Here is a 13,571-nt window from a genome sequence, read left to right on the forward strand (position 1 = left end):
TTTCTCAGATGCACGCTTCAAACAAAACAGTCAACTGAAGACGAAGAAGATAGTGACGGGTCCTACGGGCGCGTATTTATAGTCGCGCTGGTAGTGACGTCAGAGGCTGTCGCCGGCCAACACGTTGGCGTTTTTCAAAGTATGCTTCAGACACGGGTCACGACGAGGTGTTCCCCATAGTGTCCCCTCAGAGGACGCAGTTCGAAGTTCCCTTGAAAGGGAACTTCTCGGCCTTCTCATGAATGAACATTGTAGTTATTAGATTGACACATTTCACATAAACCATATTGAGACATTATTTAGCCTGTTTATTTCAATCTCGTTTAATTTCAGAGCTATTGACAGATACATTTGCAAGCTTACGATTCTTTGTCCCCTGTGCTCTGCAAAAACTGATCAGCAAAGATTTAGAGGTGGAACAAAATGCCATTTTGCACACTACAGAATTGCAATGTTTGATTTATCATGATGCAAAGCAAGGAATGAGCTTTATTCCAAGTGACACCCACAATTGTGATCCGTTACACAGTTCAATTTGCGTTTTTGCAAAATGGAATAAAATTTGATTTCATCCTTTGCTGTCTGCCTGTCTTTTGTTTGAATATAACTTGGCGTCTTTGAAGCCTCTTTAAGTTCAAGGGCAATTTACACTACAAAGCAGCTCTGATTTATTTAATAAAGTAAATGAATGAAGTCCTAAGGTGAAGATCATGTTATAATATGATGTTAGGTACATCTGTTGTTAGAGGTGGTTACTGTAATGAGCTGAAGCTTTAGTAAAGGATGCGTGTAATTAGAAGTCTGTCTGCATTGATCTCATTGACCACTGCTGTAATTTATGGTCTTGTACTGTACTGTAAAGTCATGCGTGTATTGGTTGATTCAAGGAGGTCTGTATCTGTATCTGTAAGTCATTTGTCTTCAAATTTTATTTAGACAAAACTATATAAAAATGCAATTCAATACACACAATAACGTGAATATTCATACTCTCAAGGCTGCATTTACTTAGTAAAAAAAAACAGTAATATTGTAAAATATTGTTTTCTTCTTCTTTTTCTTCTTCTTCTTCTTCTTCTTCTTCTTCTTCTTCTTCTTCTTCTTCCGCTTATCCGGGGCCGGGTAGCGGGAACAGCAGTCTAGGCAGAGACACCCAGACTTCCCTCTCCCTAGACACTTCATCCAGCTCTTCCTGGGGGATACCGAGGCATTCCCAGGCCAGCCAAGAGACATAGTCCCTCCAGCGTGACCTTGGTCTTCCCCAGAGCCTCCTCCGGGTGGGATGTGCCTCCTCCGAGCAGGCGAACTCTCACTCTATTTCTAAGGGAGCGCCCAGCCACCCTACGGAAAAAGCTCATTCCGGCTGCCTGTATCCGGGATCTTGTCCTATTGGTCATGAATAACAGCTCATGACCATAGGTGAAAGTAGGAACGTATATCGACCAGTAAATCGAGAACTTCGCTTTGCAGCTCAGCTCCTTCTTTACCACAACAGACAGGTACATCAACCGCATCACTGCAGAAGCTGCACCTATCCGCCTGTCAATCTCCCGCTCCATCCTTCCCTCACTCGTGAACAATACCTAAAGGGATAGTTCACTTTCAAATTAAATTTTGGTATGTTTTAGCTTACCTCAAGGGCACCCAAGATGTAGGTGTCTATGTTTCCGCAGTAGTTTCCATTTTGATATTTTTAGGTCAAACTGTTCTTGTCTGTGACTCACATAATGCAGGTCTATGGTGACCACCTCAAAGAGCATGCACAGAGAAGTCCAAATTAAACAATTCCCCATCGTAAGTACACATTGATGACCTACGGCACGAAACGAGCGGTTTGTGTAAAAAAATGAACAGTATTTATATCGTTTTTACTTCATGTACACAACCACGTCCAACTGATCTGATGGCGCGCATGCTTCCTGGTGTGTGACCTGTGCGCGCGTTCTGGTTTAGTCTTCGCAAGCGCGGAAAGCGCCGGAAGTGATCTCGCGTGTATACGTCGAGAGACTGTTTGACCTAAAAATATCAAAATGGAAACTACTGCGGAAACAAAGACACCTACATCTTGGATGCTCTTGAGGTAAGCTAAAACATACCAACATTTAATTTGAAAGTGAACTATCCCTTTAAACTCCTCCACTTGAGGCAGGAGCTCTCCACCAACCTGAAGGGGACAAACCACCCTTTTCATGACAACATAATCTGCAAAAAGCAGAGATGAAAACATGTGGTCCCCAAAATGGACACCCTCCGGCCCCTGTCTGCGCCTAGAAATCCTGTTCATAAAAATAATGAACAGGACCGGTGATAAAGAGCAGCCCTGCCAGAGTCCAACATGCACTGGTAACAAGTCTGACTTGTCCAAGACATACTGCTGGAGGTCAGAAGAAAATATTGTTACAATTCAAAATATCTGTTTTCTATTTTAATATTTTTAAAACTGTATTATATTCTTGCGATAGAAAAGCTGTATTTTCATCAGGCATTACTCCAGTCTTCAGTGTCCCATGTTCCTTCAGAAATCATCAGTGTTGTAGTCGAGACCAGCTCATTTGAGTCCGAGTCAAGATCGAGTTCAGAAAGGGTTGAGTCCGAGTCAAGACCAAGACCAGAGAGATTGGGTCTGAGACAAGACTTAAAGAAATCTTCAACAGTGTGTAACATGTTTGGTGGAAACAATAAAATTGGCACTATACTCAAACAGTATAAAAAATATAGCATGGCATGTACACTGCATTTTATTTACTAGATATATGTTTAAAAAATATCATCAGTTAAGGGTAAAAAGGCCACATATCACAGAATGTTTCTTTTTTTATTGTCTTACTGCACACAAACTCTTTGTGGCTCTTATATGCAAACTGAATACTAGATGATGTAACAGATGTTTTAAAAAGTTAATGTGTTAAGTTCATGAGACATCCTGACCTGAGTCCTGCTGCCTATGCTAACATCACCAATCATTGAACGTGTCAATCATAGGGCCCTATGAAATAAGTATTTTTTTTCCAAATTCCATTTAAATTTTTCTGGATTACATTTTTTTCTGTTTTAATTTCTCTCAACTCATTTAAATGGTTACATTTAATTGTATTAATCAAAAGAATGTCGAATTAATTAAAATAATAACACTTATAGATATTCACAATAATTTATTAAAAGTTTAACAAAAATTACATGTTTAGGGCCCAATTAAATATTTTTTCTTCACCATATGTTTTATTGTTACCCAATTCTGTGTTTAAGCATGTCTAATTATTTAAATGCATAAAACAACTTAATTTATTCATTTTTTTCTTCTTAAAATAGCCTGATGAAATGTTTTTTCGTTTTTCTCAGAAATTCTGCTGTGTATTTAAAATGTTCTGGTTATCAAATGAAGGTATAAAACATTCATTTAATTTTTCTTTTAATTATTGAAAATTAAGCAAACTTTATTTATTTTTTGGTAAAGGGTTTACTATTAAACATAAAACATGGAAGAAATGTTGTGTGATTATTCCTTAAAAAAATAATGTTTGTTTCATTTTAGTAGTAGTAGCTATGTACATTCTGCGGAACAATAGTAATACATTTCTGGCAAATACTTATCTTTAAATTTAACTGGATTTGTATATTGACGGGTTACCATGAATACCTTTACAGTTCTGTGTATATGATGTGACGCTAGTTTTAGTCAAATCAAACTCATGAAGTGACTCTCAGTGCAGTTCTGGAGATGTTCCTCATGTGTTTACGTCCTCATTTAGTGAGACGACAAGCTGAAATCACCGCGAGCGTCACGTGCTTCTGTGTGTGTGATAAACGAAGCCGCGCTTCTGCGCCATTCATTAACACAGACACACAGAACATGCAGGATTCATATTTAAATAGACTTTTCCAGGTTGATATTTACAGATACTAGTCCATATCGTGATTTAATGTAAGTGCAATAACTAACTTTTGATTAATCCATTCAAAATTTGATAAATTCTTTGACATTCCGCGTTAAACTGTAAATTCCGTTTTTAATACTGGATTCCGCGATTCCATCCGCGTTTTCTGCATCGCGGAAATCATAGGGCCCTATAATCATATATCAATTTAAAGAAATATTAACATACAGTAATAATCATGAAAGATTTTGATTGGGACTCGAGTGGCCTCGGGAATAAGTCCGATTTCTAATATGTTCAAGTCCAAGTCAATACCAAGTCAAACTGCACACAAGTCCATGACAAGACCAAGACCATTAAAATACGGTTTCAAGACCGAGTCCGAGTCTCGAGTACTCAACACTGGAAATCATACTATGATGATTTGGTGCTCAAGAAACAAGGTTGGGCTGCTTAATATTTAACAGCATTTTGGCTGCTTAATATTATTATTTGGGCTTCTTAATACTATTGTGTAGACAGTTTTTCAGGATTCTCTGATGAATAGAAGGTTTAAAAGAATTTATGTAAAATATGTTATATTTTTTATAACTCCATAAATGTCTTCATTGTCCATTTTTTTTAAAATCTTATCTAAAAATCTGAGTGTATATATCAGCAATGCATCGTCATTTTCTGGGTTTTGCAGGTTTGAGGCCGTTAAGCGCAGCGCACCTCCTTGAGAGAGAAGTGCCGCAGACAGGCCGTGTACATGACGTGTATCCGTGGCCCCGTGTACATGTTTAGCGAGAGAGGCTCCAGTCTGAATGAAGAGGAGGAACAATAGATGCTGCAGAGTACAGAAACATCCCAGTGGTACGTAAGATGCTTGAGGAGTCCAAGACTCTGAATGTAAACTGTGTGGACTACATGGGCCAGAATGCATTGCAGCTTACTGTAGGGAATGAGCACTTGGAGGTCACAGAACTGTTTCTGAAGAAAGAAGGGCTAGTGCGAGTGGGTGATGCCCTGCTTTTAGCCATCAGCAAAGGTTATGTGCGGATAGTGGATGCCATCCTTGCCCTTCCTGCATTCGAAGGCGGTCTCCACCTGACTCACCTGGAGCAACAGCTACGAGATGACGATTTCTAAGCATACGATGAACATGGGACTCGCTCTTCCCAGGACATCGCCCCTATGGTCCTGGCAGCCCACTGCAAGGAGTACGAGATTGTACACATCTTGTTACTCAAGGGAGCTCGCATTGAGAAACCCAACGACTATTTCTGCAAGTGCACTGAGTGTGTGTGCAGAGAAACAGAAGCAGGATTCTTTCAGCCACTCACAATCGAGGATGAACGCCTTTAAAGGCCTCGCCAGCACTGCCTATCTGTCACTGTCTAGTGAAGACCCCGTGCTCACAGCGCTGGAGCTCAGCAATGAGTTGGCTCAACTTGCCAACATCGAGACTGAATTTAAGGTGAGGAGATGAACAGAAGCACTCAAAAGCACAAAATACACACACACACACACATACATAGAGATGTCACTCAGACTGGAGTTGGTGGTGATCCACTTAAAAAGAAAAGTAACAACATATATCTGTATATTTCATTTATACAGACCCATATTGTTTGAGAAAAATATTAAAAGGACAGTTCATAAAAAAAAAAAAAATTCTAGTATAATTTATTCACCCTCACGTTGTTCCAAACCTGCATGACTTCCATTTTTTTGTTTGTGAGACATTAAAGAATATATTTTGTAAAATTAATCTTTTTTTTTTTGTTTGTTTGTTTTGTTTTTTTTACCAACATTCTTCAGTGCTCCACAGAATAAAGAAAGTCATATAGGTTTGAAACCATTTTATTTGTCATATTAAAATTTTGAGATTAATGAAATTATGACGACATATTCTGAAATCCTGAGATAAAAAGACATTAATGACATAAATCATAATAATGATGTTATATTCATCATTTAACTATGTATTGACAAAAAGTCATAATTCTGACAAAAAGTTGATTTTTTGTCAGTTTTAACCTTTTTTTACTTTTTTTTTTGTCAGAATTCTGAAACTGTCATAATTATGACTTCTTATCTCATGATTTCAACTTTATTTCTTAATTTTGAAGCTGTTTTTGTCCTAAAACCATAATTAATTCAGTTATTAATTGACTTTTATAAGAGGATCAGATTTATAAATTGTGATTATTAAGTCTGGCTTTCAATGGAATAACATAACAGTGATTTATATTGTGATTTCTGAAAAATATAAATATGGATCAATATATACAATTCGTTAAATCTTGTTCTGGCCAATCCTAATTTTATTTTATAATTTGTTTATTTTATTTTTTTATGTACAATGGGTTTAATCACCATGAATTATTATGTACTTTGTGCACAATGCAAACTCTTTTAAGTCACTCACATGATTTTTTCAAAGCACAGCTTCTCAATTAATCTAGAAAGAGTTCAATCGTGAAAAGTGTGATCATGGCTCTATAATGAGCTGCTTCTCTCTGAAAGAATCATCTATGCTCATTCGAGCTCACAGACCAGCAGATTATTCCACATGAAAACCAATTTCCCACCCTTGAGATTACCCTCATTATAAATTAGAGGCTGTTGGTTGACAGTTTTTGGTTCAGTAGAATCTCTACACAACATTTTCCCAAAAACAAAACGTTTCTCCAGAGAGCTTCACACGCTTCGGCGGTGTGTTGTTTTATATTTAACTATGTAGGGGAAAATTCTTTCCTGAAATTCACTCTGGGGAAATATCTAATCGGGAGTTGTCAAATCCAGACAGTTTTTTTCTTATAGTGGTTTATGAGCTATTAATTGAAACTGCTCCATCAAGATCTTCCTGTAATCACCCCATTATTATTCTCTCATCACTGTTTTTCTCTACAGATGATCACATTGACAGTTGTAATGGCGTGTGATTATGTCAATATTTGTTCTCCTAAACCACTGCGATGCTATAATTAGCAGGATGGGCTCCTCTTGGGTGCCCTCCATTAGGTCAATTTTTGTTTGATAAGATCTGATGCAAACATCAACCAGACTTGCATTTGGAGGAGCGACATGGGATTTTCATGAATTCACACAGATCCATGTCTTTCATAACAGAGCGTTCACTGTTTGCTAGATGCAATTTGGGTCCCAGTTGGAGATAATTATTTTTTGCAAGTGATTAATAGCCTGTTTAAAGTCACAATATTGGTGCTCTGTGTTTTTTCAGAATGACTACAGGAAGCTGTCCATGCAGTGTAAGGACTTTGTGGTTGGCGTTCTGGATCTGTGCAGAAACAGAGAGGAAGTGGAGGCCATTTTGAATGGAGATGTGAACCAGAGCCTCCCGAGTGAACACCACCGGCCCTGCCTTAGCCAGGTCAAACTGGTCATTAACTATGAAGTCAAGAAGGGAAATGATTTATAGACTAAAGTGGATTGGTTTCCCAAGACATTGTCTAATTCAGTGATATCCCTACAGTTTGTGGCTCATCTGAACTGCCAGCAGCAGTTACTGATGCTGTGGTATGAGAATCTATCAGGCCTTAGGCAACAGTCAATCGGTGTGAAGTGTTGGACAGTGCTTGGAGTGGCCTTCCATTTTTTGCCATTGCATATTGGATTATGCCCTGCAGCAAGGTACATCATCATCATTCAGAATCAGTTAATTTAATAACATTGGGCAGACTTCTTTTTTCTTCCATTGTTTAATGTATTTCTGCTTTTGATCTTTTCTCCAGGTGAGCCAGGTTCTCCGCAGTCCCTTCATGAAGTTTGTAGCTCACGCCGTCTCATTCCCCCCCTATTCCTGGGTCTTCTGGTTCTCAATGCCTCCGACCGCTTCGCAAGAGTCAAAAATCTTCCTTACGAAACCATCACAGATCATCCACGGCAAATCTTTCGCATTAAACCACTCAATTCTCGTGGACAGAGATGTTAATAATGAAATGGGTGCTGGGTGAGTACCAGTCAAGCATGAGCTGCAAATCGTTGTTAGATTATCAAAAAGATTGTGATTAAAATAAATCTTTTACACCCTGAATACATGTGAGTGCACAGTTTTTTACATTTACCATTGTTCTGCAAAATTTCATAGACGAAATTCAGTCATTCAAAAAAAAAAAACACTTTGCTGTAAAGCAGCTCTAAAAAGAGCACAATAGTAAACAGTCAGTTGTTCAGTTAAAGTCGGTTCATTGTTGATTAAGTTCAGTTTAATAAGTAAATTATGGAATATTCAATATAGTTCAGTTCATCTATAAAGCAGCTATTTTGAAAACAGTGATGTCATCATCCAGCTCTCATTCAATAATAATCACATCAGTTCTCTTCCAATAGTGTCTTGTGCAATCAAGTCAATATCATTAAAGGGATTGTTCACCGAAAAATGATAATCACCCTATGATTCACTCACCCCCATCCTAGGTGTAAATGACTTTCTTCTTTCAGATGAATACAATTGGAGTTACATTTAAAAATGTCCTGACTCTTCCAGGCTTTATAATGGCAGTGAATGGGTGTTATTTTTCAGTAGTCCAAAAGAAATCCAATAAAGTGCATACACTATAAAAAAATGTCCCACACAGCTCCGGGGGGGTTAATATAGGCCTCCTGAGGTGAATCGATACACTTCTGTAAGAATATATCCATATTTAAAACTTTATAAACGGTAATCTCTAGCTTCCGTTAACTGTCATAAACACAATAGAAAGCCATTCCGACGGATGATGTATGATGTAGGCGTAGCATAAGGTCCAGTGAGATTATGCTAGTCTCGCGATAACCAAGATTTTGTTTTCAGGAGCAAAAGAAGCAAAGTTTCTGTTGTTTAGCAAAGGAAAAGCTCTTTGCTTATATCCTCCAACATTTTTCTTTACAAATCCTCATTTGTACTTCTAATTCGAGACAGGAGTTTACACATGTATGAACTGTCCCTTTAAGTGTCCAACTATTAAGTGTTGCCAAACTTAGCAAGCCAAAAAGCAACAAACAAAATAATTACTGACTATATTCATTGGTTATAATCTATTCACTCAAATAAATAAAAATATATATATAATTTGGTAAATTTTTAGTAAATGTCTATTTAGCAAGGACACATTAAATTGATCAAATGTGACAATGATACCATTTATATGTTTAAAAGATATCTATTTCAAATAACTGCTGTTCATTTAAACTTTTGTATTCATCAAATATCCAAAACCTAAAATAAATTGTTTCCACAAAAAAAAAAATATACATTATGCAGAACAACTGATTTAAACATTAATAATAATAAGAAATGTTTCTTGAGCAGCAAATCAGCATATTAGAATGATTTCTGAAGGATAACATGACACTGAAGACTGAGAATAATCTAGAATAAATTACTAAATATTTCAAGCATGATAAATGAACCCCATTTCTTTTCTCCGATTCCCCTGATCAGGAATGATCTGGATGGTGTGTAAGGAGGTTTAGGCTGATGGGCCACAAGAATACATCATTCATTTGTGGAATGTGTTAGACTTAGGGATGTTGATTGTTTTTGTGGCGTCAATCACTGCACGGTTCATGGCTTTCCTGCGAGCCTCCCATGCACAGCTATGTGGATTTGCATGTGACTAATGCAGACTTGATCAATGCCTCATTACCAGAAGACGTGGCCTACTTCACTTAAGGTATGCTGCAAAAATAAAGAATCTGTTTATTCAATAAATAAAAATCTAAAGTGAACTGTAACATTAAAGACCAAAAGCTGCTTTCAATCAAATGCTTGTTTGTCTTTACAGACTTTCTTGCAGCTGTCTGAAATGAAACACCATGCTGCCATCAAGTGGTAACACCAACAAGTGCTTCCTCTCTCTCAGCCAGGAACAAGTGGCTTCCCTCAGATCCTCAGCTCATCTCTGAGGGCTTATACTCCATCGCTGTGGTGCTCAGTTTCTCATGTATCGCCTACGTTCTGCTGTCCAATGACAGTTTCGGACCCCTACAAATATCTCTTGGGTGCACTGTGAAGGATATTTTTTAATTCATGGTCATCTTCATCATGGTCTTCCTTGCCTTTATGATCGGAATGTTTAATTTGTATTCCAACTACAACCCTGCTTTTTCCACGCAAGTCAAAAAGTTACGATGCCAATTATTATATTTAAGAATTACTTGTTAAAGGGATAGGTAACAAACAAATAAATAAATAAAAATGTAAAAATAAATATATAAATGAATAAATCTATATTGTATTCACCATCATTTTATTACAGATTAACTGCTTTTACAAATTTCTCCTGTGAAACACAAAAGTAGATGTTTTGCAGAATGTTCAGGCTGCTCTTTTGTGACCAGTGGCTTTCAAACTCAACAAAAGACAAATGCATGTTAAAAATACTATAACATTTGTCTATGTGACTCATAAACCATTCAAAGGTTTGAGGTCAGAATGACCCCCCCCCCCCCCTCCCCAAGAAATTAATTATTTGATTCAACAAGGACACATTAAATTGCACAAATGTGATGGCAAAACATATTTATGTTACAAACTATATTTCAGATAAATTTTATGTATGAATTTTCTATTTAACACAGAATCTTGCAAAAAAAAAAGTATTGCAGTTTCCAAAAAAGGTATTCAGCATCAAAACTGTTTCAACATTGATAATAATAAGGAATGTAATTAAAACAGCTAATCATCGTTTTAGAATGATTTCTGAAGGATCATGTGACACTGAAGACTTATACTTAAGGATTAAGGATTGCTGAAAAAACAGCTTTGCATCACAAGAATAAGTTAAATTGTAAAATATATTCCAATAGAAAAACTGTTATTCTCATGTTGACCAAAGTGCTTTCCAGTAGAACAACATACTGTATAAAACAGAATAACCAGGACTAAAACAGCAAAATCATAAAAACAACATGACAAACACTAAAATACAAGATCATCGAAATATACACCAACTAGCTCACACCAAATGCCCTCTTAAAAGTGCTTTAATCTCATGATAACAAGACATCAAATCACCTATTAATTGAAATAATACTTAAAAATATTACTGTTTTTACTGTATTTTTCATCAAATAAACGCAGCCAAGCCAAGCATAACAGTGACCAAAAACAGTACGAAACCTCCAAACGTTTGATAAATTTGTGTGAAGAATAATGTGAGATCTAAGCCAAAAATCTTCCTCTCAGCTCTCAAATTAATGCCTTAAATGTTGTTGTTTACGGCAGCTCAGACAATATCCCAAACACTATTTTGTGTGTGTGTGTTCCACCAATGAAAGTAAGTTTTGTATTTTACAATTTGCATGTTTGTATCTGTTGAAGGGTATAGGAAAGCTTTAAAACGCTGTTCTGGTCCGTCTTTGGTTTATCCGAGGTGATCTCTGTGGTCTTGAAGTACAATCATAAGTTCACTGAGAACATTGGTTACGTGCTGTATGGGGTCTATAATGTCACAGTGCTGGTGGTCCTGCTCAACATGTTCATAGCCATGATTAACCACTCTTACCAGGACATTGAGGTGAGACAAATGCACTTTTTCATAAAAATTAAAATCAAAAGGATAATTTGTCATTCATATGGATGGTTATATCTGTGTTGTGTGTGTTTGTGTGTGTAGAATGGAGGCTGATGTAGAATGGAAGTTTGCTCGTGCAAAGCTGTGGCTCTCCCATTTTGATGAAGGCAGCACTCTTCCAACCCCCTTTAATCTAATACCCAGCCTCAAATCCTTCTATTACATGGCTCAGCGCACCAAGGCATGCCTAGTGAGATTATGCAAGGCCAGGGTTTGTAGCAACAGCAGCCAGCAGGATGTGGGAATGGCCAATTCACACTCTAAGGTTAGAGGTCAGATCAAATTGTTCAAATGTAGAAATAGCAGTTTGAAATTTTGATATATTTTCAGCTTCATCGGTTTTGACCGTATCACAAGAGGGATTCACGGTTAGAAATCCCATCAAACACCCCACAAGATATCAGGTACTGATTGATTGTTCATCCAAAATTATTAATGTACAGCAGGGATAGGCAACTCCGGTCCTGGAGGGCCTCTATCTTACAGAGTTTAGCTTCAGCCCTCATAAAAACTCACCTGCCTGTATCTATCTAGTAATTCCGAAAACACTGATTGCCTTGTTCAGGTGTGTTTAATTAGGGTTGGAGCTAAACTCTGCAGGACAGTGGCCCTCCAGGACCGGAGTTGCCTATCCCTGATGTACAGGAATCATCAGGTAAAACCTCATTCTACACCTTCTTTCTCTCATAGAAACTCATGAAGCGTCTCATGAAGCGGTATGTCCTGAAAGCCCAAATTGACAGTGAAAGTGATGAGATCAATGAAGGTAAGACTCGTTTATTCATCCGTTAGTGTCTCTTGTGGGATTTTATTTAGGACTTAAACACATTTCTATGATTGATGTTGATCAAGTGTACATCAAGCGATTAACTGTTAAAGTGTTAAAAATGACCGTTACTGTAATTTGAAGCCAAGTTTTACTTGAAACCCTTGTTTTCATGTGGCTTTCCTTTTCAGGTGAGCCTCCGCTATGAGCTCCTGGAGGAAAAGTCACAGGCCACTGAAGAACTTGCTGAAATGATTCAGGAACTGAGAGACAAACTCCGCAAAGGAACCAAGAGAACATGAAAAATGAACTCTTGTTATTGTAGTTGAAAGTGTCCAAGGCTGATTCTAGAGCTGCTGAAATATTTAGTTTAGACACAAACTTTAAAGCCTCTTTATATTTTTAATCTGTTTAGACATTAGTTTGTGAAGGTATGATTTGTGGTTGCCTTTTGGGTGTATAGGATGCAATTTAATAAAGTCATTTAGTAACTCTAACTAAGGAGAGATGCAATGCTAATAATAAATTCAGATGTAAGATCACAATATCTATATTATTAACATGACAACAACAGAGCGAAAAGTGTTAGTATTGAACATGACATTAGTTCTCAGTCCTGATCCTGTATCCCAGAGCTGGTTTGACGCATGGGTTTATGATAAAAAAAAATGTGTTTTAAATAATATAGTCATCCATCATGTGCATGGGGAACTCCAGAACCTGGAAATGCAATACCATTTCTACCCCCCCCCCCTCTTTTTTAAATCATGATGAAGAAAATGTATGATATAAGACTGTTTGCATCGATTTACATGACAGTTAAGCATATTCCCCTTCCAAGTCCATAATGCATTAAAATAAAATAGAAAATAATAAAATATATCCAATAATTTTCATTTCTCCAAAAAGAAAAGAAAGAAAAGTCATAATGCAAAGTGATTTTAATGGAAGGCTTAGTTTCATTTATATAAAATAGAAGTGAATGAAAACAACAGTGCTATGTGTGTTAGTAGGCTACTGAACATTATGACAGTGTAAATAAAATGATAATAAAAGTGCCTGCTTGCACTTTAGTTATTAATAGCATTTTTCAATATTATTAGTATTTTTATAAACAAACATGTAAACTATTTCTTGCAGTTTTAAAACAGAAGGGTTTCTGCTTTTAAAACAGAAGGGTACATCTTTACAAAAACCGTCAAGAGTATGGGTCATATTACAGCTAAAATAAAAATAAATAAATGAAAGTTTATATTTAGCCTAAAGAAATTAAGAATTGTATTGTTATGCCATTATTGTTTTATGAGAAATAAACTCATTTGAAAACTGAAACTGCCAAACAACAAATAAATAAATGCTTTGCAG

General features: G+C 36.8%; 1 pseudogene; it reads left to right on the plus strand.

The window, feature by feature from the left end:
- The first annotated feature begins 3,376 nt into the window (after positions 1–3,376).
- Positions 3,377–12,653, plus strand: LOC132132309 (short transient receptor potential channel 7-like; annotated as a pseudogene).
- Positions 12,654–13,571: the final 918 nt, after the last annotated feature.

Source organism: Carassius carassius, chromosome 49 (genome assembly GCF_963082965.1).
Source record: "Carassius carassius chromosome 49, fCarCar2.1, whole genome shotgun sequence".
Classification (NCBI taxonomy): domain Eukaryota; kingdom Metazoa; phylum Chordata; class Actinopteri; order Cypriniformes; family Cyprinidae; genus Carassius; species Carassius carassius.